We start from the raw sequence: 20,687 nt of genomic DNA, 5'->3' as shown, positions 1-20,687 counted from the left end.
GTTTTGTAAAAAAGCAATGCGCAATAACCAGAAATGGGAGAGCTGAGCTAAGCAGTTTTTATTTACTCAAGGGCATATTCCCCGTGTGATGTTCTGCAGGGATAGGACTGGAATGCAGGTCTGCAAGGTGCATAATGGCCAACACTTCTGCAACACTAACCAGCAGTTCTAGCAGGGCTGGGGGCATTACCACAGTCAGACTCTGTGGGGATAAATTTCACAGGAAAGCCCACTTCAGAAGGTCAGACCAACAGGTTCCCTTGTCATCCCCGGTTGGCCCAGGCACCCTATTTAGGTCCAGGAGGTGTGCCAGGAAGTGTCTGAGCAACAATTGAGCTCCTCTGCCAGCTGAATAATGCACCTGCCTCTTGGACCCCTGACCTTGACTCTCACTCCAGGTTCCTGACTCTGGCCACTGCTGCTCTGACCACTGGGCCTGTGATTCTCAAACTTGTGTACTGGTGACCCCTTTCACACAGCAAGCCTCTGAGTGTGACCTCACCTTATAACTTAAAACCACTTTTTTATATATTTAACACCATTATAAATGCTGGAGGCAAAGCCGGGTTGGGGTGGAGACTGACAGCTCGTGACCCCCTCACGTAATAACCTCACGAACCCCTGAGGGGTCACAACCCCCAGTTTGAGAACCCCCTGTTCTAGGCCTTATTGTCCAAGTCCCAATTGTGAGGCAGCCTCACAAATGATGCCCATGTTCAGTCCAGGTCTACCCTACACACGTTTGCTGACATACCTATGTCAGTCAGAGGGGTGATGAGGTGTGATTTGTGACCGACAGAGCTGCGCCAGCAAAAGCCTCCAATAGAGACATAGTTAAACTGGCAAAACTTTCACTTCCTCACTCAGAGGAGCTGGAATAAGCCCCGCCAGCAAAAGCAGAGTTTTGCTGGTACAAGCTGTGTCCACGGTAGGAGTGCAGTGCTAATATCATGTACTGTGTGAGTGTGTGTGTGTGTACATACATATATGCGCACGCATAGCTATACCAACAAAGCCTTCCAAGCATAGTTCAGGCTGGAGAACCATAATAGCCTTCAGCAGTGAGCTGCTGTTTAAAGTAGTTTATTCGGTGTATACAAGGGATGGCCAAAAAAATGTCAGCCTGAAGCTGTCTCTTCTTTATATGGAGGTGTTGTCCATGATAAAAGCAAGTGTAGTATTATCAGGAAAAATTCTGCCCTCAACTAAACACACTCAGTTCCCATTGAGTGAATTACGGGTTATGAGTTCATATTTGAGGTTAGAATTTGCAGCAGCAATACTTAACAGTTCTTATCTGAGGTTCTCAAACTACTTCACCAAACCTCATAACCCCCCAGTGAAATGGGTGTGATAAGTATTGTTGTTCCCATCTTGCAAATTGGGGTATAGAGAGGTTAAGCAGTTTGGCCAGGATCATACAATGAGTTGTTTTGACAGTCAGGCTCAGAACCCAGAAATTCTGATTCCCATAACCCTGTGCCGATTGCACGACCATGCTGAGATGATGTAAAATATCCCATCAGAAAACACTCTAACTTAAGAAGACTGGTCCTTCCAGTAAGGCCAGATCCAGGAACTCAACGCCAAGCCCAAACAGTGGGCATCTTTGCAAAGATGGGACTGAAGGGGAGGAGAAATTCTCCTTACTCTTCAGTGTGGGTGCAGAGCTGGTCTGTAGAGATTAGTTCATCCCACTGCAGGCCCCCATGACTCTGCTGCAGGATCCTCTGAATGGCCCCTCCAAAACCAACACTCCTTCCCACCTTTGCACAGCAGAAATACGCTGACTCTGCTGCCAATAGGTCCTCCACAACCACAGAGTGGGGGGCCTGATTTGCCCCTTAGTGACTTGTACATAAATGAGTTACTGTGACTATTTATTATTTGAAGTCTATGACACGGGATAATTTAACTCTAAGATTTAAACAACTGTAATATTGGTTAGTCCAGAACATTATCTGCTCACTGCATGGGCTAGTGGAGGGGGCACTAGGCTCTGGAATGTCTTATCTCTCATACACCCATGGCATACCACCATATGAAACAAGAGACTGTCATGTTAACAATGGGGATGGGGAAAAGGAGGAGACTGGTGCTTCACTGTCTTGCTTCACTGACTCCTAGCACCAGTGTTACAGAGCATGCCTATGTTCACAAAGGCTGAAGTGAGCACTTACAATTGCCATGAATTGTGGAGATTTAAAAAAAAATTCAAAGAAAGTGTAGCATGGCATAGTGAAGATTGGAACAGTCCCTTTAAATGAAGGTTTAGGAGGCACAGCTGGGCAAAATCCCCCTACTTCCTGCTCCCTTTCCTCAGTCAGTGTTTTGGGGGTGAAAGGCCCCCTCTTTGTAGACATGTTGCTGCAGAAACCAGTTTTTAGACAATGGCATTTTTTCCCTGTTCTTCTGTAGGACAACTTTATGAAGAAACACTGAGGTCCCTGGTGCTAAGCCCAAAACTCTTCAGTGGGTACCCGAAGTTAAATGTTATGTAAACTCATTAGCTAGTGTGGGCTGAATTAATTCCTGCTGTAACTCCATTGACCTCGTTGGAATTACACCAGGGGTGAATCTGACACCAAAGGCCACATAACTCATTGATTGTTCATGAGAATGAGTTACTAATTATAATTTCCAAAATGTTAAGTGTTAGGAAAATACTGAGAACATATTATAGATTGTAGCTGCTAAGGTTATAAATTAACATGCTCATTTCAATTAAAGTTAGTAACCAAGTATCTGTAGAGGCCCTCTTCTGGTCTAATGAAAATCAGCTATGGGCTGCTGGCAACTGGAAAGCAACAGATGAAAAAAAATGGTAATCATGACCTTTCAGAACTGCTCCATCGTGTCTGAAGACCAACTTCCCCTTACACTTCCACATTATCTGCAACGAAATTTCTTCCAAGCTAAACAGTTTCAGAAGACTGATTTCAGGAATGCAGAAATGTCTGCTTAATTTCAACCTCAATAAGCCTGCATTGCAACTCATTCTTAATGTATCAAAGTTAAATGTTTTAAACATTTATCTAGTTGCTGTGGCTTTGCCTTGTGCACCACACACTTTATCCATCAGACATGACAACTGCATAATATTCTTTTATTTTCAGACACGGGTCACAGATTCTTCTCATCATGCTACTTTTTCCTGCCTGCCCTTTTGAGCTCACTGGAAAATCTGTTCTGTAATACTGCGGGTAAATGAATTACTGTCACAGATGGCCTGTAGAGATTTCATACATGCTGCAGTTCATTTGTCCAGGAATGAAGAAAAACCCTTGTCTTTCGTGGGTATTATCAGTGACAGCAGATCAGACACTATGAGGCTGCTTGCACTCTGTACTCTACTGATTTCCTAAATTTTTATGACTCATCATTTACCATTCTTGGATTTAAACAAACTAAAAGTAGTATGTTTAGTTCCACAGTGCAAAGGATTTACTGCCATGAACTGTAGTAAGGGGTTACAGTCCATTTTTACATTCCTGTCCTGTACTGTTGTGGCGAGCTGCTAAATAGCTGCAGTGTTCCACTCCAGAAGTGGCTGCACTTCAGTGGTTAATAAAAAAATCACGGCACAAGGGCATGTTGAGACTTAATTTGTTAATGTTTGCTAAGTGCTTTGAGATTCTCAGATATACGGTGCTACAGAAACTGAAAATATATTTGATATTAGGACAATGGAACGGACTGTGTAGGGAGGGTGTGGAAGCTCCTTCACTGGAGGTTTTCAAAAGGAGGCTGGATAGCCGTCTGTCTTGGATAGTTTAGACAACAAATCCTGCATCCTGGCAGCGGGTTAGACTAGGTGATCCTTGTGGTCCCTTCTAATCCAATGGTTCTATGAGTCTATATTAAATAAGTAAGATGCTGTGAGTGTGTCCTGATCAGCATAGGCCAGGCTCCTACTGAAAGACTTGCCTGTTTACAGCCTATCATCAGGGTTCTCTGTTCTTGTTTAACACCCACCTTTGCCTCTGAATTCAGTCTGATAAGCAGTCGGAAACTGTATATCTGATACAGTACATGCTGGGGGGGGGGGCAGATCGCTTAGGCCAACTTTTTCCAAATTGTGTGTCTAAGGTTAGGCGCATGCATCCAAACTTAGGCCCTGACCCTCAGACAAAGTCAATGCAAGTGGACCCTATGCCTCTACGGAGCCTTCTGTGTAATCCAAAGGCATTGTGCAGGGTTCTACCTATGCAGAAATCACTGCAGGATTAAGGCCTTTGGCACTGAAAAAAAGTAGCCTGATTTTTAGAGGTACCAAGCACCCACATAGCCAATGAGGACACTTTCATCTATGTGCCTAATTCTGGATTTAGGTATCCCAGCTTTGAAAATGCTGGATTTAACTTCCCCATGGTACAGTTTCCTGTTCTGTAAAACAGGAGTGACATGATATACTTACCGCACAGGGGAGTTGTGAAGTTTAAAGAATCAATAATGGTAAAGTGCTTTGAGATCCTCTGATGGAAGCAGCTATAAAAGGGCAAAGTGGCAGTAATAGCTATTGAGTTTCCCAGCCATCACAGCAGGAGACAGTCTTGTATATAGCTGACAAGCAGTCACCGTCTGCTCCCTGTCTCTGTTTGCACTTCATCAAGTTATCTTCTTGCAAGCGAAGAAATCCCAGCTGATTAAACAGCACATTCATCATCTGGATTTTTCTATATCATTTTCTATATCAATAGTGTAATAAAAATCCCACCTCAAAAGTTCATGGAGATCTGCTCTATCTTCCACTCAAACCCCTAGAGGAGCCACAGTAAGATTGGCAGTTAAAATATACAGCTTATTCATCCACAGTGCCAATCAAGGAACATTAAACAAAAAGATTAGTTCTGCTTTTATTTGTTTGTAACATGAAAAGCATGAAATATTTAACAGCACTGTAATGAATACCAGATGGGAATAATGCTGATTTTAAGGTCACTGTTAACCACCTCTCTTCCACACTGCTCAAACAGCCAGGCAAATCAAGCAGCCCATTAGAACAATTTATGAACTTCCGCTGAGGGAGTTCTATCAAGAGGTCCACTGCTAATACAGTGCAACCCTGATAACATCTGTTAGGGTTATTCATTGAAGAGGATTATATTACAATCCTTAGTAATACCATGAATGCTACGGTAAAACCGGATGAGACTTCAGTTTCATTCGCTCCAGCAATGTGTGTTTATCAGAGTGTTTTTCCATAGTTGGAAGCTGAGGCTGCATTCCTGAAATGTCAAGAAATGAAATTCAGAAAGCCTGAAATATTAACTTAGGGGGAAAAACCCTCTGTCTTTAATCTCTGCTGGATGTAATACTCGCCTCCTACACATAGCACTGGTATTACTGCAAGGTGATTTCCACAGAGTGAATACGCCTTAAAAATCACTCCCTCTTAACTCCGCACTGTTGGTTTTTGTTTCATTCAATATTTATCATTCTGTAATCTTGCTCCATTTTTTTCTAATTTAATAGGTTTATAATGACGGTTCTGTTTTCCCTTAGTATTACCTAACCATATCATGAGTGTTCAGATCCCAAATTACATCATTATACTGGCAAGGACTTTTGTACAGTTACAATCTAGTGCTCAGGCATTAGACAAAGAACTACTACAAAATTGTTTTTTTGACCATTCTGTAAGATTCCTATTGACTATGAGCCACATCCTCAGCTGGTATAAATCAGCCTAGCTTCATTAACTTTAATGAGGCTATGCCCACTTACACCAGTTAAGGATCTGACCCTCTTATTTTTATTTATTGAACTTGCCACCTTTCAGTGTTATGACCTAAACAACAGCCTTTGTCCTGCTGCAGCAAAGGTAACTAACTAAAACAGGTGTTTCTTCAATAATATCCAGCCTATATATTTATAACTGCCTAAGATACTCCTGTGGCCTCTAAAACCATTTACAGTAATTCTCATTGACTGCATCAACTCCCACTGATCAACTGCAGACTCCACTGCAGCCTGAACTTGGTCAGCCCACTACTCGCTCACCCATAAATTAGTGTTTTTCTTTTCAAGCCTGTGAAAATCTCATGCACAACTCTCTCCTCCCTTCTAGAAGTAATTTCCCTGCATTCTACATAATATCTGCAATACAGTAAAAGGCTCCAGTTTTATTTGGTTGTTTCAGAAAAACTGACCTAACACAGGCCTATCACCATGAAAGGGGCTCCTAGGGGCTTGGCCACACAAACCCCGTTGGTGCCCCCCCATAAATTAATAATCCACAAGGAGGATTATATTGCAGAGAGAAAAGCTGTTAGTAAGAGTTGCAGCATCATTTGTGTGTTGATGTGAGCAGCCAATATACCATGGTGAGATAATCTATAGGTCACCATAGTCTGACTTTCCTAAGGTCACAGAGCTGCCTCTGTGCTTGCATGGTCTCCTCTCTACTGTTGCTGGCACCTCTGAGGGTAGCAATCACAGTCCTCTTCATGACCATTGCACTGCTAGCTTCGGCTGAAGAGTTTAAACTTGCACAAGTGCAATCTTATGCCTTCTCCCTAATAACCTTGTGTTCTCCAAAATACATAAGGATCATCTCAGGCTTGGGAATCGGAAATCCTGGTCATTGGAAAAGATGTGTTAACAGCTGGCTAATGTTTGAGTGCTTGTCACAAAGAATGATCATGACTTTTATAAGCCCACATTGTTTTACTAGAGGTAGGCGTGTAATCCAAATAGAGAGAAGATTGTCAGGAGTCCTGCTGGAAGAGTCAATAACTGTTGGGAGATGTGTTGTAATCTCTGAAGGAGAATCAGGGCAGGGCCGGCTCTGGCTTTTTTGCCGCCCCAAGCAAAAAAAAAAGGGGGGGGGAGGGGCCGCCGGAGCGGCAAAGCAGGGGAATAAACAAAAAACCACAGCGGGGCCAGAGCGGCAAAGCGGGGTGGGGGGGACAAAAAAACGGCGCGGCTGGAATGGCAAAGGGGGAGGGGGAGAAACTGCAGCACAGCCGGAGCAGCAGAGCAGGGAAAAACAAAAACAAAACAACAACATAAAACCACGGTGCGGCTGGAGCGGTAAAGGGGGTGGGGGAGAACAGGGCGCTGGAGCGGCAAAGCAGGTGAAGAAAAAAAAAGAAAAAGAAAACACGGCGCAGCCGGAGCGGCAAAGCAGGGTGTGGGGGGGAACAAAAAAACGGTGCAGCTGGAATGGCAAAGCAGGGAAGAAAAAAACAAACCTGCAGCACAGCCGGAGCGGTAAAGCAGGGTGGGGGAAAACCAAAAAAACCTGCATGGCTGGAGCGGCAAAGCAGGTGGAAAAAAACAACCTGCGGCGCGGCTGGAGCGGCAAAGCGGGGGTGGGGGAACGGCACGGCCGGCAAAGCAGGGGAGAACAAAACAAAAAACCCTACAGGGCGGCCGGAGCCAGGGGACTCCCTGTGCTGCAGAGTGCGCGCCCGGTCTAATGGGGGGGAGGGGGGAGAGCGAGGGGGGAGAGAGAGAAGGGGGGCGGCCAGCGCTTCAGCGGGGAGCTCACCCTGAGGCCCCGATCGCTGCGCCGCCTGCCGGGAGGGCTCCGTGCTGCTCCGGTCGGTGGGGAGGGAAGGACACGGGCTGCTCTGCCAACTTTACTGCAGGGCGCTCCCCTCCTCTGCCCCCTACAGGGCGGCCAGAGCAGCAAAAAAAAAAAAAAAAAAGCATCAGTGCTGCCCTAGGATTGGGCGGAATGCCGCCCCCTAGAACCTGCTGCCCCAAGCACCAGCTTGCTCAGCTGGTGCCTGGAGCCGGCCCTGAATCAGGGATCTCTACACACAGGAAAATAAGACAACTGAGACAGTGCCCTACGTACAGCTCACCAGGAGTTAAACAACACCAGGAAAGACAGAGACCATACCAAAAGTTCATCCCAATACATGACTTATAGGCAAAATACACAGAGGGGTTTTCCCTACTGCCAGAACATAATTCTTCTTTGGAGTTCTTCAACTTTGATTTTCCTGGCAGACTCAGTCTTGCTAGAATTCAAGGAAGAAACTGGCAATTATTTGATTACTAAAAATATTTCTGGGTCCACACAAACCACAATGGTAAGAGAAATAGGAGTAAAGTGTATAGTACATACCTAACTATAATAATGCTTATTTACTTACACAGGATTAGACTGAACTAAACTTTGGACAGAGCAGGAATTCCCCTATATCCAAATATATATATATTGTGTGTGTGTGGTTTCCCTCTCCTCTGGAACAGTGAGCAGGGATCATCATCTGGGATCCTTAGAGAAAAGTCTCACAGAGTCCTGTAGAAACGTAACAAGGTTCTATAGATTTTACATCTTTCTGTAGATCCTGCAGTGATATAATTTTCTAGTACATTTGCTAGGATGGTCTTAAAGAAAAGTTGGTATTTTCTAATAAGGGTTATGATTTTAGGATCAAGTAGCTGTGTTCAGTACAATCATTTATTTGCCTGCAGTGTGTGAAGATGATGGGAAAGGAGGCAACAAACACTCGCCGACATTAGTTCTTCCTACCTTCTTGTTCTGTGTTCCTAGGAGAGCACAAACATATGGATGGAAAGAATTCAAGGCAGAGTAAAGAAAACAGAGAATCGTCCCAGTATAACTGAGAAGCCCTTAAAAAGAAAATATATTTATTTACTGCATTACAACTGCAACACATACAATTATTTTCCCCTTTAAAAAAAGACATGCAGTAAAATATTCCGATTTTACAGTGCAGTTTAACATACAGCATAGTACTTCATTGATAACAGTGACAAGCATCAAAAAACAGTCATATGGCAAGAATTGCAAGTGATAAATTTCCAGTCCCTTTATCTTTATTGCAGACAGGAAAACCACCTCATATTTTATTGGTCATCCAATGTTTTAAAACACTGGAGCCTGATCTTGCCAGGTGCTGAGTCCCCAGTGAAGTTCTGCAGGATCAGCCCCCATTGTGTAGGGAGATGTATGCTTAGTACCAAGTTGTGGAAGTATTTTCTACGCAATAAGCAAAATTCTCCTGTATGCACTACACTGTGAATCATTTAACAACCTAAGGCCTCACTTTCAGAGATGCTGAGCACCCAGAGTTCTCACTTACTTTAATGGGAGCCAGGGTGTCTCAGGGCTTTTGAAAAAGTAGGCCACTTTTGCATATTCTGAAACATTTTCCTGTAGATTTCTATCACATTCATCTGTGCATGGGACTTCAATTGATTTCATCTGGATTCCAGCAACAGAACAAATCCAGGCTATACAAGGGAAATCACAGTGCAAACCAGAACATAAAATTTTGCCCGGAAATGCTCAAAATGTAACCCACTTCTCTACTTAAAAGGCCAAAGGCTTTCATTAAGAAAGGACACATTCTGTCTCTCTTATTCACTTGGCACGTTACCTTATTCTTAATAGGCCCAATTTAATTAATGGGACTACCTGTGGAGTAAAACACTGCAAAGTGCGAATAAGGATCACAGAATTCAGCCCCAAAAGGCTATGGTCTCATTATGGATTCTCCCATAATTTCCAGGCAGGGTTTCTTAGGAAATGTTACTTTACCATAGTCATGGGTTCTGAATGGGCCAAGTTCATCCCTCTCCATATGATGGAGTTACACTAGGGATTAATTAAATCCAATAATCTTTTTTTTTTAACGTAAATAAAGCCAGGCTCTTGTTACTGAAATTATAATTTTATACACTATCATACATAGGCAGCACCGAGAAGCCAACAGCTTCTTTTGATCTGTCTGGAATGTAAGAGGATATTTTTGAAGACAAGAGTTTCAAAATTACATGAAATTCAGTAGAATAAATATATATTATTTCCAAACACAAAGCAAGCAGCAGTTTACAAAAATACTATTGTTACAGTCTTTCTGCATCAAATGTGAGTAAGAGTAAAGGATTTGAAAAATTAGCATGACATTTCAAAAGACCACAGTTTTAATAAAAAAATAGACTGGTCCACATTTCCCTGAATCAAGCCAGAAAGGTTAAGGAAAGGTCCAAGACAAGGAGTCTGTCTTGGACGTGATATCAACTGTGATAACTTGCACATGTACAGAGACAGCTGTTTGGCTCCAGTATTGTTTACCTTAGTAGAGAGCCTAATTTATCACAAATGTATTTAAAAATCATAAGTAACATGACAAAAGTGGAAATGGTCCCTGCAATATGAGTACTTGTGTTCACACAACAGAAAAGTGACAGCTATCCAGTTAATTACTTCTCTCTCTCTCTCTTGCTCGCACACACACACACTATCCTAAATGTTACACTGAACAGCACATGCATAAACAGTTATTAACACCAACATTAGTATTAGCTATCATATATGACAGCTGTTTGTGCTCTAAGTGCCTCTTACACTTGTTTTCTACTTGAATATTAACATTTACAAGTGGACCTGAACTGCAAAACTGGGACCTGGGTTCAGGTCTGGATTTCAAACACTCCCACATGGTAAGGCATTCAGATCTGGAGTTCTGAACCAGACTCTTACAGTGATTAAGGTCTGGATCGGGACTCAGATTATGAACTATCTTAAAGTTCAGTCGTGTTCAGGATTAGGGATCTTGTCTGGCCTTTTATAAAGTCAGGGCCTAATCATGGAAATTGGATCCAGACTGAGGTACAGATGTCCACAATTCCATCCTCTACAGTTCAAGGATGTTCAGATGTTGGCTTCCAGTTAATCTCTAATAGCAAGTGGAAAATATATCTACATATCTGTACATCTTTTAATTTTAAAAAACCCCTCAACATTTAGGGCCTAATTAAAGGAAATTTCAGAAAACCAAGTTGTTCTTATTCAATGTTTTGGGACAATACGTTGACTGCAAGTGTAAATCCCATAGCTGTGCTTTCCTTTTTGTTGTTGTTTTTGGTAACATACACTGGGTACCTTTCAGGGGCTCTTAGCAAATTACCTTACACTTTCTTCCTACAATTAAACAAAGTGTGTGTGTGTGTGTGTGTGTGTGTGTGTGTGTGTGTGTGTGTGTGTGTGTGTGTGTGTGTGTGTGTGTGTGTGTGTGTGTGTGTGTGAGAGAGAGAGAGAGAGAGAGAGAGAGAGATGAAAGTAACAGAGATGGAGTGTAAGTGAGATGGGAAATATCCACAACCTCCTTATGACCTAGCTCTGTGAACTGAATTGGGCCCAACACAGCCAACTGGTTCTAGAAGTGAGGACAGGTCTTCTGCAAAAGCTTTGTGCACCCTGGAAAAACAATAATGCAACTTCCATTCTTAGTAGCACTTTTTAATGTCAATGAGATTGAGAGTCTTATGAAAGGTGATGTCAGAGAATTTTCACATGCACATTATTGTTCCTGCAAATGTTTCATGTAGGTCCAGTGCACCCAAGTAAACAAACGAGGAGAAAGTAAACTGCTGGGAATATAGCTGTGGTGTTTTTCAGATGGAAACCACTCTCATGGAATTATCCAAGAAACTATGAGAGCACAAGCTAATAGAAGGACTTCCAGTCAAATATACATGCCTATGACTTGAGACACAGAATTCAAACATAAGAATAAATCATGATGCATCTAAATAGCTTCAGAAACACAAAATGCTCAACCCGTGACTCTCAGGTAAAACTCTTAGGCTATGTCTATGGCAGCCTCCCAGCCTGAATAGAGACATGTGCTAGCAGGGCTTGAGCTAGCATGCTAAAAATGGTGGCGGAGAATCATGCCACCCACCTGATCTCAGACCCGAGGAATCAGGGGGGCTTGAGAACTGGAGCATGTGCCAAGCTGAAGCCAGGCTAGCATGAATCTGTCTACCCAGGCTGGGAAGCTTGTTCCCAGTTGCAGTGTAGACATATCTTTAAAGGGCCTGATCTGGCATGGCGCTGAATGGGAAGGTGAAGGCAATAGCATTTCAAGGTCTCAGCACCTCATGGGATCAGGCCAGAACAGAAGAAAATACTGAAAACTTGTTAAAATATATTTCTAAACTTTCCTTGCTTCATTTTAAAACAAACACTTTTCCTTTTCAAGCTGCACTTGAAAATTACACTGATGTGGAATGTCATCTTTCTTCAAGTGGTACAATTATTACACTTCCCCTTATACCCACGTCGCAGCAATGGCTAGGCTGTCCTTGCAGAGTACAGGGATACACATATTTGCAACGAAAACCAAGTCTGTGGTGTTTTACTCTTATTGGAACTGACAAAGGAGACATTAGGATTTTGGGGGGCCCTATGTTCTGAAAAATAACCCCTCCAAGCAAGAATTCTAAATGGAGGAAGATGTCAGCTCCAGGCCAGAAAAAAAACTGGTAATGGCAGGTAGGGTTGGAGCCAGCTTGCGTCTTCCTCTGGCAACGTTCCTTCAATATTCTCTCTTATTTTTTCAGAAATGGTTTGAGTTCGTTTTTCCAATGAACTAAAGGGCCAAAATAAATGGTTTGCTACAGTGGTTGATAAATGGTTTGTTATAACAGTCTGTCAAAAGTGCCCATTTTTCTGTTTGAAAAATACCCCAGCTATTTATGATGTAGAATTGTGTCATTCAAATGTCCCAAAGGGCTCAGGGGCATGCAGACCCAGACTGCAGAGCACATGGTAGTGCTTAGACAGTCAGAGACAAGGCTGGGATAACACAGCTAAATTTGAAATGGTGGCCCTTCCTTTTCTGATTAAATGGCAACTTTCTATAGCTAGTAGCTGAATTATCCATGAATGCCTGCTTAAAGGGATCAGAATGAAGGGGCTTGGGCAGGTTGTTTGTAATACAAATGGCATGGTGGCTATTATTATTTGTTAGGCACTGACAACACACTCTGATCTGTGTAAGACACAAATGCTCCAGTGTGAAAGGCAGATTAGAGAGAGGGCAAGCTGTACCAGGAGATCCAGAGAAGACCGTTCATTGAGATCAGAATAACTTTAAAATGTATCAGAATAAAATTCTAACATGGGTGGTGTTTGAGGGCCTTGTAGCAGAAGTGGGTCTGTAGGAAGGAGCTGAATGAGGAAAAGGTGGGGGACGGGGACAGAGTACTCTGGGGTTGGGAGGCTGTTCCAAGTGTGGGGTGGCATAAAAATAGGCAGGGAGAAGGAGTGAGTCAGTAACGAAGAGGTCAGTGAGGCAGGGATTGTTGGCACGGGGATAGGCTGTGAAGGGGCTAAGAAACTAGATCAGAGATGCAGCAAAGAATCCTGTGGCACCTTATAGACTAACAGACGTTTTGCAGCATGAGCTTTCGTGGGTGAATACCCACTTCTTCAGATGCAGATGTATTCACCCACGAAAGCTCATGCTGCAAAACGTCTGTTAGTCTATAAGGTGCCACAGGATTCTTTGCTGCTTCTACAGAACCAGACTAACACGGCTACCCCTCTGATACTAGATCAGAGATGTAGGCTTGGGCAGAGTTGTGCAGGGTGCAGAGGTGAGGAGGAGCCATTGAAACAATGCGTGGTAGGAGATATTCAAAGAGTGGGAGCTACTGGCAGGCGAGGAAGACAAGTTTAACAGCTGCACTGTGGACAGACTGGAGGGGACAGTTATGGGAGAAGAGGAGGGCGGAGAAGAGAAGGTTGCAGTAAACAAGCAAGAGATAGCCAGGTCACTGATAAGTCATCAGGCCAGGAAGGAAAGGTCGGATTTTAGCTATACCAGTGGGTGAAAAATTAACATTAGAGAGGGTTCAGAGAAGGGTGATGATGAGAAGAGTACAGAAAAACTCACATGTCAAGATACACTGAAAAGACTGGGAAAGTTCACCTTAGAAAGGAGACAAATCAGAGGGGACATGATAAAAGAATTACAAACAACAAATAGCCGAGAGAATGGAGATCGAACACTTTTGTTCTCCTGGGCATGTAACACAAGGACAAGGGGACAGTCAACGAAAATGAAATTTGTCAAATTCAAAACTGATAAAAGTAAATACCTTTTCACATAACATGTAGTGAGACTTCGGAACTCATTGCCACTTGATGCTATAGAGGCCAAAAATTCAGCATGATTCAAAGAGGGACTGGGCATTTATATGGATAACAAGAATATCAAGATTTATAATACTTAATGCTAATAACAATTTTGGAAGTGATATAAAAATATAAAAAGTGATAAACATGCTTCAAGATTTAACACGAGATTTAACACAATTATTAGGGATTAGGCAGAGACTTCTGGAGCACATGGTGCTGGCCTCTGCCAGACAGAGGATATGGGATAAAATCAACCTTGAATTTGATCCAGAGTGGTAATTCCTATGACCCCGTGTTACAGCACCTAGGAAACATTATGCCTTTTGAAGGCATAATCTCTCCTGCCACCTCCATTGGGGTGTTGCACCTCCTCCAACACAGCTCAGCCTCTGCAGTGGTCAGTACCTGTCAATTGCTAAAGTAGATTAGGTAACAATGGTTTTCTTGTGAATAGTATTGTAATTATAGTGGTGCCATTTAGGCTACCAGTTGTGTTGGCATATTCCTGATAAACCCTGTTCTTCAGGGGATGCTGATAACTCTTCTACAAACACATGGTCTGGTTTTCAATTAGACAGACCAAAGAACTTAAAAACATATAAAACAGACTGCATGCTAGATTATTAAATCATATTTGATATTTTGGGGAAACATTGTTTAGATTCTTGGATCTGTTTTATTTTAACATTGTACAAGTGCAAAATGAAAAAAGAAATGGCATGTCTGTGTAACTCAAAAAGTCCAGTGATTAAAAAAAAATTAAGTGTGGTTAGTCCAAGACATAATCAAACTTTTTGAATCATAGTTAAATATGGTAGAGATGTTAAAATTTGTTACTGAATGGATCAGAGTGTCTGTGCAAAGTTATCTACAGATTTTTTTAGCAGACAGACTTCAGAGAATAGTCAAGCACCCACAGCTGGATTAACACAGTGAACCGTAAGAGCTCAGAGTAGGTCAATGATCTGAGAACTATGAAGAACTTGCCTGACTCCCCCCAGCAACCCTGAAAGGAGCCCTTATATTTCATTGGGTAAATGTGTTTCAGCGGCAGAATACTAAATAAACCAATGTGCAGTAAAGTCTCCAAAAGCCAATACAATGTAACAACACATAACCAAAATCCATGCATGATTTCAGTCAAAGGTGTATTTATCTGAGTAACGAGCTAAACATTTTTCATAGGCGGAAATAAATACATCTCCACCTGAGCCAAAATAAATATTGAATGTAAAATGAATGTTGTTGCTACTTAAATTTAGTCAACTATTATCCGACAATTCCCATGATTCCCAAGCAGCCAGAAAGATTTTCAGTGCAACCCATTAGTTTGCAGAATTCCATTTGCTCCCTTTTATTTATTTGTACAACTGAGTGTTTAAGCCCTATCTCCTCTTGAAGTGTTCTTGTACGTCTCCTTCACGCTAATGGGAGTTCCATGCACACACCAAGTACAAAGTATTTAATGTTCAAGCTGAGTAAATTCCTGAGATCCCAGAGCACCAGTATATAACAGAGCTGGTAATTATTTTGTCTAAAGAAACACTATGTAGATATCTGCAACAGTCACTTTTTGGAGAGACTGGTTCTTTTCTGAGGACCGTATCAACTACAATGATTAAGGATTAAGTTGAGATGAATAGTAATTCTAAGATCCCTGCAAATTATGCAAAGTGATCACTGTATAATGATTAATTAGTAGTTTTATTAATTAGGTTAGCAGCTTTATTTTCAGCCAGAAATATTTGACTAGAGTAAACATAACAGCCAGGCAAATAAGCTATTATGTGGCTTAGAGATCAGGATAGCTCTGCAATCTTGGTGTTATCAGGAGAATATTACTTTTTTGTGTGTTCTTAAAACATACCTTTTCCTCACAGAAAGAGCACTGGAGAGAGGCTTATATAAATAGAATTTAATACAATCTAAATTGCTGGTTGGAATCAGAGAATATGCTATAAATAGGTATGAAGCACAATAGCAATTTTCTACCTTATTGTACTGCAGTCATGGAAAAAATTGTTGAAAGCGCCTGGCTGCAGAATCAATTACAATTCATAAATTAGACTGAGGCTTTTCTCCAAAGGCTGGGGCTGAAGCCTGAACTTCGAGTGCGTGGAGATCCTACTAACTTCCATGCATGAGCAGCTGGAGTGTAGAATTTGGCCCTTTGGCATCATCCTGGTCCATCAGATAGTGGATGCTAAAGAACTTTGGTGCATGCAGTTTTGCAAGCACCAAAATGTTAACTGTGCACACAAAGTGAACTTGCATGCAGCCTGAGCAGTCAGGCGCTGGTCTGATTTGCATGTGCAAATAGTTCCCAAGCTCACATGCATTTAATTTAAGGGCTACAGCTTTCCTTGAAGGTGCTCTGACTCTGGATTAGCTGTAAACCAGTCAGGTAGCATGAGCACTGGAGGTGTGGCCTCTATCTATTGCCAGGCATTTTAAGTACACCATCAGCACTGATTGCATTCTGAGTCCAAATCTGAAGCTCAGTTGTGAAGCATCCAGATTATTATCAGATGTCACAGATAGAGCTGTGTATAACTGATTTTTCAGGTCAGTGGCCAAACAAACAAACAAAAAAATAAGTTCAGGTTTACCCAAAACACAATCTTTTTTTACTTTTTCGGCAAACGAAACATATTGAAGAAAATACATTCAGGTACCATGAGGTGTTTTTAAACAAAACCAAAACAAAACAAAACAAAAAAAACTTTCAATTTCTTAAAATAAAACTGAAGTAAAAGTCAAAATGAAAAGTTGTTTTGAATCAAAAAGGCAAGATGTTTCATTTCAAAATGTCAAAATGGAATATTTTGACTTTTTCAGAATTTTTGTTTGTTATTTTCTATTGAAACAATTAAGTGAATCCAACACACATTCATGAAAATGTATCAGCCAAAAAGTTTTACCCAGCTCTAGTCACAGATGATCTAAGATTTTATAAAAGTTAGGACAAGAAAAACTGTGTGCAAAAACATAGACAGAAATTTGTACCTAACGTTTGTGAGACTGCTTTTGAAACTTTGTTCCTTAGGGTGCATTATAGATATTGGGGCCTGTTTTCTTGACACAGGAAACTAAGTGTGAGGAAAACAGTCCTGTGAGGGAGAGAACTGAATCCACTTTCCTTTACCATTATTTGAGCTTCAGATCTTAATAGCAGTTACCCTCCCAAAACTCAATAAGGCAAAATCTTCTGAATTAAATTAAGAACTGAGGGAAGGTTGGGTATTTCTCTCTTTGACCTCCCCTGCCCCCAATGGACACCCACACCAGAAAGGACCCAATTTACATTTTTCTTACACTAATGTAAACTGGGAATAACTCCACTGAGATCAATGAAGTTACACCAGCATAAAACTGGTGTAAGAGAGAAATCTGAGCCTAATGCTTGAGCTGATTTCCATTAAAACCAAAGGAAGATTCACCTCTGCTGTGTGATATTTGTATTGCTTAGCTTGTTTACAGAAAAGCTCCAAGATTTACAGCAGAGACGTTAAAGAATAAATGCAAGGCAAAACCCCAGCAGCAAAAGTGTGGTTCTAATTTAGATTTTTTTTTAAATCTGCCCCAACATTGAAACTTTAAGGTGACATGGAAGTTATTTTCGTAAGACCCTCTGCATGGAAATAATTTCTTTAATGTCCCCTACATTTGTATTGCCAACTCTTGTAAAAACCACTGCTGAACTCAAAAACAATTCAGACAAGAAAAGCCAGCGCCCAGAAACTCTTGGGAGAGTCTATAATTTTCATGCAAAAAACCTGACCATTTCCTCCTTGATCTTCACCTTAACTAACTTTTCCCACTTGTCATAGTTCTTTTTCTCTCCTGCCTTTCATCCTGTTTTATTTCATTTCCTGACCAGAACACCCCTCAAAGAAGCAGAATCTGGCTATGCTACAAACACTGCTACATCTCTATCCTGCCCCATCCCCCTTCTGGTTCTTTGTACACATTGAAACGGTTTGAAATGGAGGTGGGAGAAGCACATGGTTCAGAGTTTAGATTAAATTCTTGCTGCACAGAGTAGAATTTGCATGGCTCTTGAAACAGCTAACTGGGGGAGAGGAGGATGTGCCTCTCTTCTCTGCTGGAAATAACAGTTGCGAAGAAGGAATTCATTTGCTGCATCGCTTGTGAATTATAGTTCCTTTCCATCTGTCTCCTTTGCGAAGGAGGACACAGCTTGATGCCTTCCTTTCCTTCCTGTTTATATTTAAACCCCTTATATGTCTCTCACAATTTCTTCTTCTTGTCACCTTTCTGCTTTAAGTCACCGGTCTCCTCTCTCCTCGCCTAGCTCTTAACTGCCAGTTTTTAATCGGCGTCGCTTTTAGATCCTCCTCTGTTCTTCCTTCTGCTGCATTTCTGCCCTCTGGCTCTGCCTACTCTTGTGTTTTTTCTTTCTAATTTCCTAGTTGACTGAAAAATGTACAAAAATAACTGTGTTTCCTTTTTTTTTTGGAGCTGAATTTAAAAATTTCAACGACATTTTTCATCAGAATTCCTAAATTTGAAACATTTTGACCAGCTCTAGCAACAATCTAGTTCCAGTGTAGGTGGGCCATGAGCAGCAGATAACAATTTGACCACCTTCTCCTATCCACCTGCTCTGAGCAGGGTTAGACAACATGTTTGTTAGAACACCAGCATTCTCGCTGTATTAGAACTCCCACTGGTGTCACTGCAACTGCAGGAAGCATGAAGAAAAATGTGTAGACAAGACCTCCCTGACAGTGAGAGCTCTCTGCAGGGGAATAGTCTCCTCAGAGAAATGGTAGAGGCCCCACCACTTGGACATTTGAAATTAGACTGGACAATGTACAATGGGAAATAATCCTGCATAGGCATAGAGATGGACTAGATAAATGATTTTCAACATGTGGTCCGCAGATTGCTGGGGACCCGCAGACTATGTCTAAGGGGTCCGCAAAAGGTTGTTGTTACCATAGGACATTAGCTTTCAACCTGTGGCCCATGGACTCCTGGGGGTCTACAGACTATGTCTAAGATTTCCAAATGGGTCTGCACCTCCATTCAAAGTTTTTCAGGGGTACGCAAATGAAAAAAGGTTGAAAACCACTGGACTAGATGGACCCTAATACAGATTGTTCTTTGCATTCTATATTCTTACCGTTCATGCCTTCCTTTTTCAGACCCTATTCTTTTTAATCCCACCTTCTCTATCTGCACCCACCTTCTTACCTCTCTCCCCCCACCGCTGCCTATTCCCTTCTATTCGGAACACCTCAATATCTCCTCCCTCCTATGCCAACTTGTCCTCTCTTATCTCATTTCCTCTCTTTATCAAAAAAATTTTTTTAAAAGACTTTGGGGGAATCTCAGATCTGAACTTTGTTGTTTCAACTCTTCATAATTATTGACTATAAGAGGGTTCAAAAAGAACTAGATAAATTCATGGAGGATAGGTCCATCAATGGCTATTAGCCAGGATGGGCGGATGGCGTCCCTAAGCGTCTGTTTGCCAGAAGCTGGGAATGGGCGACAGGGGATGGATCACTTGATGATTACCTATTCTGTTCATTCCCTCTGGGGCACCTGGCATTGGCCATGGTCGGAAGACAGGATACTGGGCTAGATGGACCTTTGGCTGTTCTTGTAATCACCATTATACTTAGTGGAATTGGGTCTGTAGTTAGTATATAATTTACATCAAATAATATAACGCATGTAACTATGTGCCATATTCTACCTTTTATTGTGGCATGGAAGTCCCATGTATTACAATAAGGGATTGGCGTTTTGTATGCAGAGTAGAATATGGCAGGATGTAATTAACCTCCTGTATGTTTTATGGTACCAAAAAAGTGAGTCCCACCTACAAGTATACAATAATGAGTATCCAGTATAGAATTGATACTATTTTGGGACTTGTTTGGAGAGAGACAAAAAAGTTAGTTGCTGCCACCTAGAATTCAAGTTTCATCCAAAGAAATAGCCAGAATAGGGGACACTAAGTAAGATTTTTCGACTGACAGTATGACTATGTCTCTGAGGATAAAAATGAACAGAAAAAAAGGGGGTGAACCAAAGAAGTGCCACAAAGTATTTGAAACAATTCCCTTTCCCACCTTTGGACAAGATGCAGGTTCCAATTAGGTAAAACACCACCATGAAATGGTTGTTTCATCATAATAATGCTGTGAACCGCATTTACTTTAAAAAGCACACTGAATGCAATACATTTCTGTTAAAAAAGAAGAGCTGATGAAAACAGGCACAAGACTAGGTAAAAGGATGACAATTCTCAGTGTCTCAGACCTCAGACTTTTTAAAAACGTGTAGTATAATTGTGCTTGATGCAGTTACACTATGTCAGGTTTTGTTAGCAAACCAATGACATAACGCCTGCTAGGAAGGAATCATGTTTATTGACTGTATTTGTTAATGTATTTCTGTGCTGTGACCATTTTGTATGCTGAGACTGAGACAAGCTACATCCCACTGTCCAGATCATGTGGTCCATCCCAGAGCAATTTCTGTGCAAAAAACATTCGTGTGGATGATCTTTATAGTTTAAAAAGGGGGGACAAGATCATATTTTTCTCTCTTGCACAGTTCACTGCTACACAGAACTTTGTACACTGTAGCTGCACAAAATAAAATAAAAATTACAATTTGGTTCCAAAATCATTTCATTAGAGTGAGGTTTAGAAAAATGCCCCATTATTTTCAGCTTTCCTTGCCTGGGTTTATCTCTCCGACTTCAGGACTGACAGCGGACAAAGCATTAGAA

The 20,687-nt window shown here is 41.7% G+C and overlaps 1 protein-coding gene across 4 annotated transcripts in view; it reads right to left on the bottom strand.

Moving 5' to 3' along the window:
* Positions 1 to 8,404: 8,404 nt before the first annotated feature.
* SYNE3 (spectrin repeat containing nuclear envelope family member 3) overlaps positions 8,405 to 20,687 on the bottom strand; it is a 92,735-nt gene continuing 80,452 nt past the window's right edge. For all 4 annotated transcript variants that reach the window (XR_006578858.1, XR_006578860.1, XR_006578859.1 and 1 more), the window contains one exon: positions 8,405 to 8,508. The gene's annotated coding sequence lies outside the window, so the exon portion shown is untranslated. The remainder of the gene's footprint in view (positions 8,509 to 20,687) is intronic.

Source organism: Mauremys mutica, chromosome 4 (assembly GCF_020497125.1).
Source record: "Mauremys mutica isolate MM-2020 ecotype Southern chromosome 4, ASM2049712v1, whole genome shotgun sequence".
In the NCBI taxonomy this organism is placed as follows: Eukaryota; Metazoa; Chordata; order Testudines; family Geoemydidae; genus Mauremys; species Mauremys mutica.
The sequence above is the reverse complement of the archived record's forward strand: the minus strand, read 5'-3'. Positions and strand labels throughout refer to the sequence as shown.